Consider the following 17,597-nt stretch of genomic DNA (forward strand, 5'->3'; position numbering starts at 1 on the left):
GATGCAGTGAGAGACTGGACAGACAGTGGTATTTACTTTCTGTGTGGGATGGTGAAAGCATGGCGCCGGGTGCTAATGGTTTTGCAGCACGCATGCAGGCCTGTCCACAGCTGGTAACTGCCCCCTTCCCCCTGATTATTCCACCTCGTCTTCGGCTGAGCCAACAATTGCAGTGGAAGCAAGAAACAGCTGTTAATGGCCTTGAGCAGAGGCACCAGAAGAGAGGACGGACTAAGGGATATCCCTGTCTAAAACCCTACCTTTTATCGGATATAAATGAGCTGCAGCTATGAGAAGTCTGAGCGTGCTCTGGGTAGAGTAGCGCCTCGTCTGCCTCTAAGCGCTGACAGTGCTCTCTGCGCTGTTGTGAAAAGAGGAAATGCTACCTGGTCCTTTTCACTAATTGGATCGAAAGTTACTCTGCCGAGTGAGGGGAAGGAATGGATCCCACTCACTAATCGGGCTCCTGAAATGCTTCTAATCGGTAAGAAAAGCACATGCGGTTTTTCATTTTTCATTTTTCATTTGAGGTACAGCGCGTTGAAACCCCCCCAGCAGAAGGCTTTATAATAACATTACTATCATTATGTTTGCGCTTTCTGGACAAGTTAAATAAATGTGGCGGATTCTGTATACTTTGCCACATGCTGTTTGTAGGGTGAATTCTATCAGGTTTTGACGCTAATTATTGGTTGTTGAAATCTGATGCCAACAAAAAGTTAACAAAAAATAATAAATTGCCTTAAACTAGTGTCCTCAAGGTTAAGATCTTAGCCATAGGAAAATCCCACCGTTTTTATTTTTCTAGTGGTTCGTTGTTAGTGTTGCCATTCCATTGGATTACTAAATTTTCTTTCACCACACTTTACATTATTTTTGCTGCGGTTCTTAATAATGTCATTATATTGGATTTGTTTTTATGATTGTTTCTATGAATATTACAATTAATAACATTACTGCTGGGTTTATTTACTCTTTTTAACTCCTACTGTTTCTTTTCTGAGAACTATTATTATTTTATTTATTTTTATTAATGGTATCACGCGCTTTGTTATAGTTCAGCATTCTGCGTTAGGCTTTTAATATGCACTCATTCATCCGTAACCGCCTCCCGCTGCTAATCACCTCTCAGGACTGCAGTCTAGCAGCAGACAAACTTTGCTGGTAAGAAGCACATATTGTCTACAGTGCCACAACCCCGCAAAATGGTGGTGGCAAGCGCTATATAAAACAAGTATTACACAATGTTTACTCCAAAGAAACCCAAGCGGTGAAGCCACGTGTTAGTAGCAAAGCGCTATAGATAGAGGAATCAAAGAGGTATTTGAAAGGGGGTGGGGTGGAGAGTGCACCATTGTACCACTCACGTGTAGCACTGCTGCTCCCTGCTATAGATCTTATGGGGGAATCGACCCATTCGAGCACAAATTAACCAGCGAAGTGCAAAAAGAGAGTATTATGAACGGTTTCACCGGCATCGTGTAAAATGTAACTCAAAACTAATTATGTGACACAGGATTACCACAGCAAAGGGCTATACTTTTTGTCTGTACGCAGGGTGTTTGACAAAACTGCATAATCTCCATAAATACACAAAACAATCACTATTACAGATCCACGCTGTTGTCACGTGATGTTTACAGAGCGGTGCTTGGGGTTAAGAGGTACGAACAGACATATACACTCTCTCACACACAAACTCTCTCACATACAATCTCGCACACACACATTCACACACACACGCACTCACACCCACACTCACAGGGCCCGATTCACAGAACTAACTTAAGACAAAATCCTAAACTTACTACCATTTTGGTATTCACAGAAGGCACTTACTCATTTTGGTATTCACAGAAGGCACTTACTCATTTCGGTATTCACAGAAGTTAGGAGTCCTAACTTTAGGACTCCTAAATGCCTTCTGTGAATACCGAAAGTCTTAAAATTAGGATTTTTCGCAGTTTAGTAGTAGTATAGTTAGGACTCCTAACTTTAGGACTCCTAAATGCCTTCTGTGAATACCGAAAGTCTTAAAATTAGGATTTTTCTTAATTTAGTAGTCCTAAGTTTAGACTTAGGACTACTAAATTGAGAAAAATCCTAATTTTAAGACTTTCGGTATTCACAGAAGGCATTTAGGAGTCCTAAAGTTAGGAGTCCTAACTATACTACTACTAAACTGAGAAAAATCCTACTTTTAAGGCTTTCGGTAGTCACAGAAGGCATTTAGGAGTCCTAAACTTAGGAGTCCTAAACTTAGGACTACTAAATTGAGAAAAATCCTAATTTTAAGAATTTCGGTATTCACAGAAGGCATTTAGGAGTCCTAAAGTTAGGAGTCCTAACTATACTACTACTAAACTGAGAAAAATCCTAATTTTAAGACTTTCGGTATTCACAGAAGGCATTTAGGAGTCCTAAAGTTAGGACTCCTAACTTCTGTGAATACCGAAATGAGTAAGTGCCTTCTGTGAATACCAAAATGAGTAAGTGCCTTCTGTGAATACCAAAATGGTAGTAAGTTTAGGATTTTGTCTTAAGTTAGTTCTGTGAATCGGGCCCCCACACTCGTTCACACACACACTCGCTCACACACGCACTCACACACACACTCACACACACTCTCACACACAATCTCTTCCACATACACAATCTCTCTCTCACAGTCTCTCTCCCACACACTCCCATGTGCACACAATCTCTTCCATGGTCGCACGCAACCTCCCCCCTCACGCGCACACAACCTCTCCCCCACATGCAATCCCCCCACACACACATAGCCCCGCTACCCCTCTGCCCACCCCTTCCAGGTTTCTAGCTCAGTGGGTTGAGCGTCCTGTGCAAACATGCATGTGCGTTGGGTTCTATATACGCAGGCAGTGATGAAGCAGCATGCAAGTGTTCCTAGGTGATCATTAGGCTGTCTTGTTAGAGGTATGCCCTGTATTCATAGTTACTATTGGATATTATTGCCCAAAGTAGCGCGCGCCCAGTGCTTACACACAGATTTCTACACTCCATGTAGATTTTGCAGATCACCCATAGATTCTGTAATAGTTGAAAACTGCGGCCAGTTTTTCTTTTTCAGCCTCCGTGCATCCGGAGGGAAGGAAGACTGGCCGAGCCACGTAGGCGCGGCTGCACACGTAGCTGTCCATGTGTGCTCTGGTGCCGCTGGGACTGACTGAAATGGAGAGAGCAGCTGGACTCTGCAGTGTCCCTCCCTACACAGCCGTCCAACCGGTGTCATTCAATCACGGCACTAGACGCTCATTCCCAGTTTGCCACTAGCACCCAGGGGTCCCGTGCAAGAACATGCCCTCCTAGAGGCACATAATTAGCATAGCCCTGGGGAGGTGGTGGTCCCCGGGGCTGCGGGGGCCCCCGCGGGCCCCCACTCTTTCATTTTAGCATTGCCCCCGGGACCTGGCCCACCCGGGAGCCTCATTTAAATGAAGCACGGGAGCCCGCGCTTCATTTTTTATAATAATTTCGGCGGGATTCACGACCCCAGCGTGAATTCCACTGAAATTATTTTTTAAAATGATTTTTTTGGCCCTGGGGGTCCTTGTGTAACCCCCGAGCAGGCCTAGGGGGCCAGGGCGTTTCTACCCTGCCCCGTTTCTTGTTTTTCACCATTGTTTCACTGCTTTCTTGTAACTCAGTTCTACCGAGTCACAAGATGGCTGCCAACACTTCCTGGTTTGGAGTGTTGGCAGCCAATCACAGTGAAGCTTGTGGTCGGGAGGGTTCGTGAATCCACCGCTGCCCTAGATATCGAAACTTTTATTTTTTGAATTTCTCAGCAACTACTGAATGGATTTACACCATTTATAAAAAAGGTCGCTTTCTGAACCAAGCACTACCTTTTTCTCAAATTTGGTGTAAATCCGTTGAGCAGTTTGGGCTGTAGCTGTGTCTAAAGTTTCCTATGGGAAATTGATTTTCTGACCTCTATTTTTTTAATCTCTCCGGAACTACTGAACGGATTTACACCGTTTAACAAAAAGGACTCTTTCTGAACCAAGGGCCACCTTTTTGTCAAATTTGGTGTAATTCCGTTCAGCAGTTCAGGCTGTAGCCGTGTCTAAAGTTTCCTATGGAAAAAAACATGGGGAAATCGCGTTTTGGGACCACCCTTTTTTCTCAGACCCTGCTTGACGAATAACCCCGAAACGTTCAAGACAGAAGCTGACCTGAGCACCCCACTAGTTTCGAAAATTTCACGAAGATTCGTCAACCGGCGCCAAAGTTATTGGGTAAAGAAAAAACGCTTTTCCTATGGAAACTAGGTCCTAACTATAACTACCTACTGGCGACTGCCATTAGGAAATATATATATATATATATATATATATATATCCACTCCAACGGTTCCTGGTTACCGAGTATTTTGCAGCGCTCCTCGTGGGTGCGTGTCCCTGCGGCCGAACCACGCCGCTAAATATTCACCAACAATCCCTCCAGCCTGGAAGAAATTGGGACGCACTCTCAACAACTTGATTTTACGCATTTAATTCTCTTAGCTTCAAAAGGGAACAGGCATACGAAGATCTACGCGTTTCGGTATCGCAGATACCTTGCTCACGATCAACTGTTGCTTTGGGTCCACCCCCTATAAGTTCAAATGTTGTTACCTCATTTCCTGTTTGTGACTGAAGCTCCCTAGGCATTGTGGAGAATGTAGTGTTCGTGAATTCACACAATTACTTCAATTATCATGTTTATATTGCAAAACATTATGTAGTGCACTATTTACAAAAACAAATGTATTATGTCTTTTGAAAGTCTCTGGCATAAAGCCCTTGTGGTGCTTATGTTCACATTGTCGCCCCTTCGGTGGGGTTTGTTCCCAAAATAAAGTTTTAAATCAAATCAGAATTTTTTGGCCAAAATCATTCGCATTGTTTATGCTTTCTTTGCGTTGTTGCCCCTCCAGTGGGGAGACTGAAACTGTTACCTCTTTTTTGGTGTATCTTTATTCCACAAGTTGGTAATTTACAAATTCTTCTTCTTTAATGTTTCATCACGTGATTATGTTTATTTCACATGTTGTTGCTGTGTGTTGTTAGGTGGCTTGCAATGTGTTGATTATTTCATAAATTGATTTGCTTTCATATCCCTTTAATTTACGATGTTTAAAAAGATCTGATTACTCAAAGATGTATGTAAAGCTCTTCTGATTGGTTAAGACCGTGCGGTTGTAATGTTCGTAATTTGAGAATGTACCTTGATTCATTGCGGCGCAATTGTTTTTCCCGATCTCCCCCACGTTCTTTTTTGGGGATGGTTTCAATTCCAAAATTTTTTAGCTGTTTCCAGTCTCCCTGATGACATTGCTCCATGTGTTTAGCTACTGCGTTGGATCTGTCCTTGTGTATTGTTGCCCGGATGTGCTCCAATATATTGGAGCATATCCGGGCAAACCATCCCCAAAAAAGAACGTGGGGGAGATCGGGAAAAACAATTGCGCCGCAATGAATCAAGGTACATTCTCAAATTACGAACATTACAACCGCACGGTCTTAACCAATCAGAAGAGCTTTACATACATCTTTGAGTAATCAGATCTTTTTAAACATCGTAAATTAAAGGGATATGAAAGCAAATCAATTTATGAAATAATCAACACATTGCAAGCCACCTAACAACACACAGCAACAACATGTGAAATAAACATAATCACGTGATGAAACATTAAAGAAGAAGAATTTGTAAATTACCAACTTGTGGAATAAAGATACACCAAAAAAGAGGTAACAGTTTCAGTCTCCCCACTGGAGGGGCAACAACGCAAAGAAAGCATAAACAATGCGAATGATTTTGGCCAAAAAATTCTGATTTGATTTAAAACTTTATTTTGGGAACAAACCCCACCGAAGGGGCGACAATGTGAACATAAGCACCACAAGGGCTTTATGCCAGAGACTTTCAAAAGACATAATACATTTGTTTTTGTAAATAGTGCACTACATAATGTTTTGCCATATAAACATGATAATTGAAGTAATTGTGTGAATTCACGAACACTACATTCTCCACAATGCCTAGGGAGCTTGGGTCACAAACAGGAAATGATGTAACAACATTTGAACTTATAGGGGGTGGACCCAAAGCAACAGTTGATCGTGAGCAAGGTATCTGCGATACCGAAACGCGTAGATCTTCGTATGCCTGTTCCCTTTTGAAGCTAAGAGAATTAAATGCGTAAAATCAAGTTGTTGAGAGTGCGTCCCAATTTCTTCCAGGCTGGAGGGATTGTTGGTGTATATATATATATATATATATATATATATATATATATATATATAGAGAGAGATATATATATAGATATATATATATTCACTGAAAAAACCACAGGTTTCACACACGTTATAGTTAGGAATTAACATTTTAAAAACCTTGCAAATTCACTTAAAAAACCATAGGTTTCACACATGTTATAGTTAGCTGGACATTTCACTCGTGAAAAACCAATGAAATTCCCCCGTTATAGTTAGTGCAGGCAACTATAACTCACGCGACCGCAATCCTCTGCTGATGATATTACATCACTGTATTTAGTCACTTATTCACCCATGGCTTCTTCCATTAATCTTTAGCTATACATATATTATAAATATTTATTTTTCAGAAAGACACATATGTCATCAGCAGAGGATTGCGGTCGCGTGAGTTATAGTTGCCTGCACTAACTATAACGGGGGAATTTCATTGGTTTTTCACGAGTGAAATGTCCAGCTAACTATAACATGTGTGAAACCTATGGTTTTTTAAGTGAATTTGCAAGGTTTTTAAAATGCTAATTCCTAACTATAACGTGTGTGAAACCTGTGTTTTTTTCAGTGAATTTGTACGTTTTTTTAAATGCTAAGTTATTAATATATATATCTTTTTTTTTTTAATTTTACCGTGCGCACAAGGTGCGCTTCGCACACCGCGCGCGCGCGGTGGGCACGCGGTGCACTTCGGGCACCGCACGCCAACTTTATGCAGTTTGGACCGTGCGCGCACGGTGCGCAACGTTCGCAGAATTTTTTCCGTTTCCACCGTCCGCGCACGTTGCGCGCACTCCGCGATTTATCATGAAAAAAATTACAACTTTTTTGGCCCTTGGGGGTCCTTCTGGGACCCCCTGACAAATGCTAGGGGGTCAGGAACTGTCCAGCCTGCCCCCTTTTCACGTTCTCAACCTTTGTTTTTCACCCCCTCAGAGTGCGAGAGACAAAATGGCGGCCGACACTTCCTGGTTTCGACCGATTCGAATGTTTACTAAGATCTAACAACCAATCAGAATTGCGCTCGCGCACGGCAGGGTGCGCGCACCCAGCGCGCACGGTGCGCGCGTATAGATATATGCTTTTAAATGCTATTTTCTCAGGAAATACTGAACAGATTTACACCAGACCTGCAAAAGGCACTTCTTTGACCTTATGGCTACCTCTCTGCCAAATTTCACGTAATTCTGTTCAGCCGTTCGGGCTGTAGCTGCGACTAAAGTTCCTATGGAAAAATCCATGGGGGAAACGCGTTTTGGGACCCCCCCTTTTTCTCGGCCCCCGCTTGACGAATCCACCCGAGACTTTCAGGGAAGGAGCGGAGCCGAGGATTCGTCAACCGGCACCAAAGTTATTCAAAATAGAATTTTGAGATTTCCTATGGAAACTCGGTCCTAACTATAACTATCTACTGGCGACCGCCAGTAGATAATATATAGATATATGTATATATATATTGCCACATTGTAGCCCTTGTGATCAAGCCTTGAGTATGGCAATTAATTAAAATGAAGCCGCCTTAAGCTTCTGTGAGTGAGTGCGTTTTTCCAAACAGAATCAGACTGTCGTGAGGCAGGAGATTTGACCCTTTTTGATATATATATATATATATATATATGCTGGAATTTGCACACTTGCTTTTATATTGAGCACGTATCAAGATATGTATGACTCATACAGGAAATTACTTTGGGGATTCAACGTTATTGCCTTATTAACGGCATATATTGTGCAATTAACAAATTCATGTTGTTCAATACGTACAGAGGAATATAACTCTGCGTAAATTGCATGAGAAATATATTGGCAAGACAAGTTGGGCATCTTATTTGAACAAATATATACACATGTATTCAGTTTTTAACCATGCGTAAACATTATAGATTTAAACAATGATCTGATCTATATAAAGTCGCATAGAAAAAAGCCCCACATCACAAATGTTTCTTCACTGTTTATTATCACGTGGTGTAGCAGCAAAAAAAGAGTGAAAAAATGAGTGTATATAACTTTAATGACGTACCGCTATCTCGCTATGTGATCAAGGGCACTTGATGCCCGAAACGCGTCATGTGAGGAGTGAGAAATAAATCTTCCTGTCATTTTCAAGCTTCCCTGATGGTCGCTGTTTTCCATGTTCGCCGAAAGGAAGTGCTGGAAAGAGTTGCTATTATACTAATATACGGAAGTCAGGTTGCTTCCAGTTCAACGGACCCCTCTCCGCAAGTTGGTGGCAGCTTTCAACCCAAACTTTGCTGTGGATCCGAGAAGGAATCTTTGCTGCATACCCCCTACGAGCCGGAAAAGCGAACACCAGGAAGTGGACGCCGACGGTTGAGTCAGAGGACTCGCGAAGGTACATCCAATACACTGGTGAGCGATATGGCATGAACGTAGGTTGGAGATTCAAACGGAAGCTTGCATAGGATTTGTTGATAAAAATACGTAGAACGAGTTGTTTTTCAAACTCACATAAAACCTCCAAACATGTCATTTGACGCGGTACATGAACGGGTGGCAGCAGCGGACATATTATTCGGGAATATACCAATGGTCAATTCTAATGCTCCTACCACTAAAGAACTGATCGATAAGGCTGACAATGATATTAACCTGATGTTAAAGAATCTTGAGAAAAAAATGAAGAATGAAATAACTAAGTGGTGGGAACACAAGTCCCTTACAAAGTACGTTGAGGCAGATAGAGTACCTTGAGGGCTCAGAATACTGTTGGCTCCAAGTTTTGATAACCCCAACCCAGCGATGTTAAGGGAGTGGGGAGAAAGTTACTTGGTAGCATCTATGAATTTGGTACATATATTAATGAAATATGCCGAAATTGACCGCCAAACGTTACTGATAGAAATTGAAACAATGAATAAAGAATTAAGCAAATCTGATAAAAAGGAATTCATTGCAGCTAAGAGAAATGAAATGAATGAACATCTAAAAAAACATGAAGAGAAAATAAAAGCCAGAAAAGTACATAAATTTGCTCGGGACTAGGCGGATTATGAGCTGGGTCAAATTTACACATTTGCACGCAAATACGACAACGCAAGGAAATTAAAAATGAGTAGTACGAGCAAACCAAATATCTTAAGCTGTGCACAAACATGTGAAACTGAAACCAATATTGTTGGAACAGATACTGAGTCACTAACCAGTGAGTCAAGTGTGGAAGGAACAAGTACTGATAGAGCACTCAATAAAGTGATCCTAAGCTTGGGCGAAGAAGTTGATTTTTTAGTGGAGACTCGGAGGCAAACATTGAGGCCACGAACCGAAAAGAATACAACAGATAAAGGCGGAAACGCGAAGCGGAGAGGGAATCAAAGAAACTATTAGCGCAAGAGGTAGTACCTGATGTGAAAACTATCATTAATCTGTCTACCATAACATTGACCAAAGCTGAGGAACAACTTCTGTTCCTAGGACTTAATTATTGTCCGAGAAGTAACTTTGAATATGCCACCACTAGAGTTGATATTTTCAGTTTCATACGTAAGTTAAAATTAAAGAAATTCTCTATGATTAAAACAGGACTGGAAAAGAAAAACAAGAATCTCGGGATGTGACTAATCAACCAAAATTACAGGCATCGGATGTACAAACATTGCTAACTGTTGGACAGGCCACACGAAGGGCTTGCTCCCTCCCCGCACGACAGGGCCCGAGCTCCGGCCCACCAGGCATAATCCACGAAAAGCACCTGTACCCCGTCTCCCGACGGATCTTCTGCCCTCGGACCTCTACTCATCACGGGGCCCAGCCCCACCGGCTCCCCCGGCCGGTTCAAGCCGCCATCTTGGGCCCTGCACCACGAGGCCGCGTGGCCTCGCCCCGACCCTAACCCCGGGCCTGGCCGGCCCCGACATGCCGGCACCACCATCCACCCGGGAGGTGAGCGGACCACTTGGCAGGTCAATAGGAGGACGAAGTGTCAAGAGCTCTTCCCCCGCCAGGTGCCGATCGCCTCCAGCCCCCCCAGGCGCTGGCTCCACCCCCTGCTGGGTGTCTGGACACCTTCATCCCGGGCCCTCCGACCTCCAAGTGCGAGGGTCCGGACATCAAAGGGCGCCTGCCCTATAACTGGGGCAACTCCGGAGCAGGAAGGCAGTTGTATCCTGGAGTCGAGAGACACCGAGAGAACTCAGCCCTGACGGACTACTGGCGCTGCCGTAGCCCGCTCTTGTGAACCATCGTCCTGCCTGCTGGCGCTGCCGCGGCCTTCTACAACATCCATCCTCGTCGGGACCTGCTGGCGCTGCCGCGGCCCGTTGTAACGACCATCCTCACCGGGACCTGCTGGCGCTGCCGCGGACCGTACATCGACCATCTCTCAGGGACCTGCTGGCGCTGCCGCGGCCCGTTGTAACGACCATCCTCACCGGGACCTGCTGGCGCTGCCGCGGACCGTACATCGACCATCTTTCCGGGACCTGCTGGCGCTGCCGCGGCCCGTACCAACTAAGCTCGAGGATTGTGAGCTAATCATCATCTCATCCAACCTACCTGACTGGTAGACAGACTGTCCCGCTACCCCTTACCCTGCTTTGAGAGACTTGAATCGAGGGGACCCCTGAGTCCAGACCTCCTTGTACCATTCAACCGTACCTTAAGAAGTGCTTATAAAGAACACTGAACCTTATCCGTGTGTGGTATCTGTCTGTGGGGGGGAAGTTACTTGTCTGTACGATCGCTGGAGACGGCTCTCCCCGGAGACCTCTCCTCCTGACCCCGGCCGACTCTCCCGGTCCGTCTATCCTTTCTAACATTGGTGGCCAGCGGCGCGATCCGAATCAACGCGTAATCGTACAGAGAGTAGCTCACCCCACGACAACAACACGATGTCAGCCAAAGATAGCAACTCCACCGAGAAATTCCAAATGGATAAATTAGAAGAATACAACCACCGCGAACTGAGACAATTCTGCATAGAACTTGGCATTGCTACCACCGGCCTGAGTACCAAAGATGATCTAAAGCACGCCCTAGAGTCGTGGACAGAAACTGGGGTCGCCGGACCCTCCGACCAAAGCAGCATCACACCAGAGGGGAACGCCACGGCTCCCGAGGAGCGGGGAACGGGCCTCTCGCAGGAGGAGATCCGAGAAAGAGAAAGAACCAGATTGCACGAGTTGGAAATGGCACGACTCAAGATGGATGGGGAACTCAAGTTAGCTGAACAGAAACTCAACCTCGAGCACATGCGGCTCCGAGATGAACGAGAAGAGAAGCAGAGACAGAGAGAGCTGGAGGAAAAAAAAATAACGCTCGAGCACGAGCGCAAACTGGCGGAAATAGAACTTCGGAAACAGAATAAAGAACTGGGGGTGCCTGAGCGACCACACACCCCGGGGCCAATCGAGAAAAAAGTCCACATCCCCAAGGATGTTGTCCGCGAGTATGTCCGAGAAGACGACATACAACAGTGGTTTAAAGCCTACGAGATCGCCATGACCTCCCACCGGATCGACCGGAGTGATTGGGGAGCCGGACTCTGGGGGAGGTTTATCAACGAGGGGCGCGATGCCCTACTGCAGCTCCCAGATCACCAAATGTCGTCCTACGACCACATGAAGGCTGCCCTCCTCACCCGCTACGGCCTCACACCCGAGATGTACCGCCAGAGGTTCAGAGATTGCACCCGGATCCCAGGTACAACTTGGGTAGAATACGTGAACTATTTCAGCCGTGCCTTCGAGGGGTGGATAAAGGGGAGCCAGGTCACCACCTACGAACAACTCTTTAACCTGATGGTATGGGAGCACCTGTCGAACAACTGCTTCGTCGAGCTCAGGCAGCACCTCCTCGACAGTAAGCTGACTGACCCCCGGCAGCTCGCCGCCGAAGCTGACCGATGGGAAAGCACCCGAGTGGGCCGGAGGGGGCCACACGAACAGAACAGAAACAACCAAGGCCAGCACCGTCCTCGGGGAGGAGGAGGGGGCCAGGGGCGAGGGAGAGACGCCTTGCCCGCAACACCCGTGGCCAGCACCCCGGCTCCGGCCGGTCGGGGCAACCCCCCGTGGCGTCCTGGGGTCCGAGCCAACGTCACGTGCCACCGATGCCAACGAGTCGGCCACTACGCCAATGACCCGAGCTGCCCGCAGAACCAAACACCCAAGCCCCGCCAGGTAGCTGCCGCCGCCCTGGGGGAAGAGTGATCATTGGAGGAACCAGAGGAGTATGAGCCGGCCCAGCAAGAGTGGGAACCGGCCGCCATGGTCCTGGCGTGCTTAGGGGGAAGAGACATGGTCCCGCGGGCTCCCCTACCCGCTAACACAAGGAAATACGGTCAGTGGGTGACCATTAATGGACAGCGAGCCGAGGCCTTGCGTGACACAGGCGCCAGTGTGACGGCCGTCCGCTGTCACCTGGTGAAGCCCGAGCAGATCCTGCCGAACATTCTCTGCCCCGTCCGCTCGGCAGACAACTCTGAAAGTATGTGTCAAATGGCCTGCGTTCCATTCGAATGGGGAGGGGTCTCCGGCCTGTTGAAGGTGACGGTCCGGGACGATGCCCCCGTGGACTGCCTCCTGGGGAATGACCTCGAGAGTTCCCCGTGGGCCACCGTTGAGAGAAGAGAGCACCTGGGGATGCTGGGCCTCCCGGACTGGGCCTGCATAACCACCCGGTCCATGGCCGCCCGTGCCGTCCCTCGATCAGAAGAACCAGAGTGGCCAGCACCTCCGCCCCCAGTCGCCCCAGTAGAAGACAACGACGAGGCCAGCCTCGCAGACCCGACGGCCAAAGGGGACGCGCAACCCCAGGACCTTCCTGACCTGGCTCAGTGGCGTCAAGAGGGGGGGCCCACCCAAGCACAGTTCCGCCAGGAACAAAAGACCTGTCCCTCCCTCGAGGGACTCCGCCAACAAGCCAGCGCCCAGAACGCAGGGGACTCCACCGGAACTCACTGGGTCTACTGGGATAACGACCTGCTATACAGCGAGCAAAGAATCGCCGAGCTGGGGGCCGGTCGAGTACTGGTGGTACCTCTCCGCTTCAGAGACTTTCTGCTCAACCTGGCCCACGATGTCCCCCTGGCTGGACACCTGGGCCAAGATAAAACGTACAGCCGCCTAGTGACCCACTTTTTCTGGCCGAAGATGAGGAACGACGTCCTGAACCACTGCCGATCTTGCCCCACATGCCAAGCCAGCGGGAAGAGTGGTCGGAAGCTGAAAGCCCCTCTGCAACCCTTCCCGGTGGTCACCACCCCGTTCGAGAGGGTGGGGATAGACATCGTGGGGCCTCTGGACCCCCGCACGGCACAAGGACACAGGTTCATCTTAGTACTGGTGGACCATGCCACCCGCTACCCCGAGGCGGTGCCCCTACGGACCGTGACAGCTCCGGTGGTTGGCCGGGCCCTAATGGGGATCTTCTCCCGGGTAGGCTTCCCCCGAGAAGTCGTCAGCGACCGAGGCACGAACTTTATATCCAAATACATGAAGTCCCTCTGGCAACAATGCGGGGTCACCTACAGATTCACGACCCCCTATCACCCCCAAGGGAACGGACTAGTGGAGCGTTTTAACCGCACCCTCAAGGGGATGATTGGGGGATTGGAAGAGCCCCTCCGTCGCCAGTGGGATGTACTACTCCCGTGCCTCCTCTTCGCCTACCGCGAAGTTCCCCAGAAGTCCCTCGGTTTTAGCCCTTTCGAACTCCTGTACGGGCACCCTGTGCGAGGGCCCCTCAGCCTAGTAAAAGAAGGTTGGGAGATGGCCCCCCTAAAGACCCCTCCAGACGTCTTCAAATACCTCCTGGCCCTACGCAATCAGACCCGGCGCTTCAGAGAGATGGCCAAGGCGAACCTCGAGGCCAGCCAGGAGGACATGAAGAAGTGGTATGATCACAATGCCTCCTCCGTTGAGTTCGAGCCTGGACAACAAGTATGGGTGATGTCCCCCACCGAACCATGTGCCTTGCAAGATAAGTGGACGGGGCCCTTCAAAGTGGTCGAGCGCAAAAGCCCCGTCACTTACCTCATCGACCTGGGGACCTCCCGGAACCCCCTTCGGGTCCTCCACACCAACCGACTCAAACCACACTTTGTGCGCTCAGAACTCAGCCTCCTGATGGCTACGGACAGTGGGGCAGAGGAAGACTCCGAACCCCTCCCGGATCTTCTGAAGACTCGGGAGAATGACGGCTCCGTGGACGGGGTCCGGCTCTCTGACGCCCTCACTTCGGAGCAACGCCAGGGCTGCCGGAACCTCCTGCTGCAGTTCGCTACCCTGTTCTCCCTCACCCCCGGGGTCACCCCTTGGTGTTTGCACGACGTGGACACCGGGGACAGTCCCCCTGTCCGACACCGGGCCTACCGCGTACCAGATCGGGTACGGGCCTGCATACAGGAGGAGGTGGCCAAGATGCTCACAATCGGGGTCATCGAGCCCTCGGACAGTCCCTGGGCCAGTCCGGTTGTATTGGTCCCCAAAGCCGCTGCCCCCGGCACCGCACCTGAACTGAGATTCTGCGTCGACTACCGGGGCTTGAACGCTGTCACCCGGACCGACGCTCATCCGATCCCCCGAGCAGACGAGCTGATCGACCGGCTGGGGGCCGCCCGCTACCTCAGTATCTTCGACCTAACAGCGGGCTACTGGCAGATCGGCCTCACACCCAGGGCTCAGGAACGGTCAGCCTTCTCTACCCCCGATGGCCACTACCAATTCAAGGTCATGCCCTTCGGCATGAAGAATGCCCCCGCCACGTTTCAACGCCTCGTGAACCAGGTCTTGGCGGGGCTCGAAGAGTTCAGCGCTGCCTACCTGGACGATATCGCTGTATACAGCCGCCACTGGCCCGACCACCTCCGTCACCTCCAAGAGGTCCTGCAGGCCCTCCAGCGGGCCGGCCTCACAATTAAGGCCGGCAAGTGCCAAATTGGCCAAGGGTCTGTGACCTACCTTGGGCACCAAGTGGGAAGCGGGCTGGTGGCCCCGCTACAACTTAAGATTGCTGCCATCCAGTCCTGGCAGCCCCCCGTCACCCAGACCGAGGTCCGAGCCTTCTTGGGGCTCACCGGCTACTACCGGCGGTTCGTGAAGGACTACGGCAGCATCGTGGGGCCCCTCACGGGTCTCACGTCCAAGAACCAACCGAAGCGGATTAACTGGACCCCCGATTGTCAAGCGGCCTTCGAGAAGCTGAAGGCCGCCCTGTGCACCGCCCCTGTGCTCCAGGCCCCCGATTACGGTCGGGAATTCGTGGTACAGACCGATGCCTCCGACCACGGCATCGGAGCCGTCCTTTCTCAGTTAAACCCCGAAGGTCATGACCAGCCGGTGGCCTTCATCAGTCGACGTCTCCTGGCCCGAGAACAGCGCTGGAGCACCATCGAGAGGGAGGCCTTCGCAGTGGTGTGGGCCCTCAAAAAGCTCCGGCCCTATCTCTTCGGTACCCACTTCCGGGTACAGACCGACCATCGACCCCTGCAGTGGCTGATGCAGATGCGGGGGGAGAACCCAAAACTCTTGCGCTGGTCCATTTCCCTGCAGGGAATGGACTTCACTGTAGAGCACCGACCAGGCCAAGACCACGCCAACGCGGATGGCCTGTCCCGCTTTTTCCGCCTCGACGAAGAGAGTCCCCAAGGAGATGGGTGACTCTCCCCGCCTTCAGCTGGGGGGGACGCATGTTGGACAGGCCACACGAAGGGCTTGCTCCCTCCCCGCACGACAGGGCCCGAGCTCCGGCCCACCAGGCATAATCCACGAAAAGCACCTGTACCCCGTCTCCCGACGGATCTTCTGCCCTCGGACCTCTACTCATCACGGGGCCCAGCCCCACCGGCTCCCCCGGCCGGTTCAAGCCGCCATCTTGGGCCCTGCACCACGAGGCCGCGTGGCCTCGCCCCGACCCTAACCCCGGGCCTGGCCGGCCCCGACATCCCGGCACCACCATCCACCCGGGAGGTGAGCGGACCACTTGGCAGGTCAATAGGAGGACGAAGTGTCAAGAGCTCTTCCCCCGCCAGGTGCCGATCGCCTCCAGCCCCCCCAGGCGCTGGCTCCACCCCCTGCTGGGTGTCTGGACACCTTCATCCCGGGCCCTCCGACCTCCAAGTGCGAGGGTCCGGACATCAAAGGGCGCCTGCCCTATAACTGGGGCAACTCCGGAGCAGGAAGGCAGTTGTATCCTGGAGTCGAGAGACACCGAGAGAACTCAGCCCTGACGGACTACTGGCGCTGCCGTAGCCCGCTCTTGTGAACCATCGTCCTGCCTGCTGGCGCTGCCGCGGCCTTCTACAACATCCATCCTCGTCGGGACCTGCTGGCGCTGCCGCGGCCCGTTGTAACGACCATCCTCACCGGGACCTGCTGGCGCTGCCGCGGACCGTACATCGACCATCTCTCCGGGACCTGCTGGCGCTGCCGCTGCCCGTTGTAACGACCATCCTCACCGGGACCTGCTGGCGCTGCCGCGGACCGTACATCGACCATCTTTCCGGGACCTGCTGGCGCTGCCGCGGCCCGTACCAACTAAGCTCGAGGATTGTGAGCTAATCATCATCTCATCCAACCTACCTGACTGGTAGACAGACTGTCCCGCTACCCCTTACCCTGCTTTGAGAGACTTGAATCGAGGGGACCCCTGAGTCCAGACCTCCTTGTACCATTCAACCGTACCTTAAGAAGTGCTTATAAAGAACACTGAACCTTATCCGTGTGTGGTATCTGTCTGTGGGGGGGAAGTTACTTGTCTGTACGATCGCTGGAGACGGCTCTCCCCGGAGACCTCTCCTCCTGACCCCGGCCGACTCTCCCGGTCCGTCTATCCTTTCTAACACTAACCATGCACGATTTAAGAAATGATAAGCAAGAGGTACCTTTTGACTCTACTCAACAGAAGTTACATGCAATTGATCTGTTACAAAAGTGTGCATGAGAATGCCCATATAAACCTAAATCGAAATTTCTTCCAGTAATGCCTAAAGACGCTGTGGACATTTTTCATGAATGTGTTGTCGAAGAAATAAAAAAACTCCACCGTCAGGTTAACTTCAAAAAAAGTAAATAAAATTTTAATCAGGTGCAATATCAAAATTTAATGAAAAAACTCAGTAACGACATGGAGATTATTGTGAAGAAATCAGATAAAGGAGGGAACATTGTTCTCTGGTCCAGGGAACAGTATGTACAGGAAGCCATGCGACAACTAAACAATATGGACTGTTATGAGAAAACGACAATGACGGCTTATAACAAAGCAAAGGAAGCCTTAAAGAAAGAGTTAAAAAACTGGAAACAAGAGGGGCTAATATCGATAGATGAATATCATTTTATGTTTAATGAACATCCA

At 49.6% G+C, this 17,597-nt stretch overlaps 1 long non-coding RNA gene across 1 annotated transcript in view; it reads left to right on the plus strand.

The window, feature by feature from the left end:
• Positions 1-348: 348 nt before the first annotated feature.
• LOC146789375 (uncharacterized) overlaps positions 349-17,597 on the plus strand; it is a 95,336-nt gene continuing 78,087 nt past the window's right edge. Inside the window, exon 1 of the long non-coding RNA XR_014969791.1 lies at positions 349-484. This is a non-coding gene — a long non-coding RNA (uncharacterized LOC146789375). The remainder of the gene's footprint in view (positions 485-17,597) is intronic.

Source organism: Triturus cristatus, chromosome 10 (assembly GCF_964204655.1).
Source record: "Triturus cristatus chromosome 10, aTriCri1.1, whole genome shotgun sequence".
NCBI classification, from domain to species: domain Eukaryota; kingdom Metazoa; phylum Chordata; class Amphibia; order Caudata; family Salamandridae; genus Triturus; species Triturus cristatus.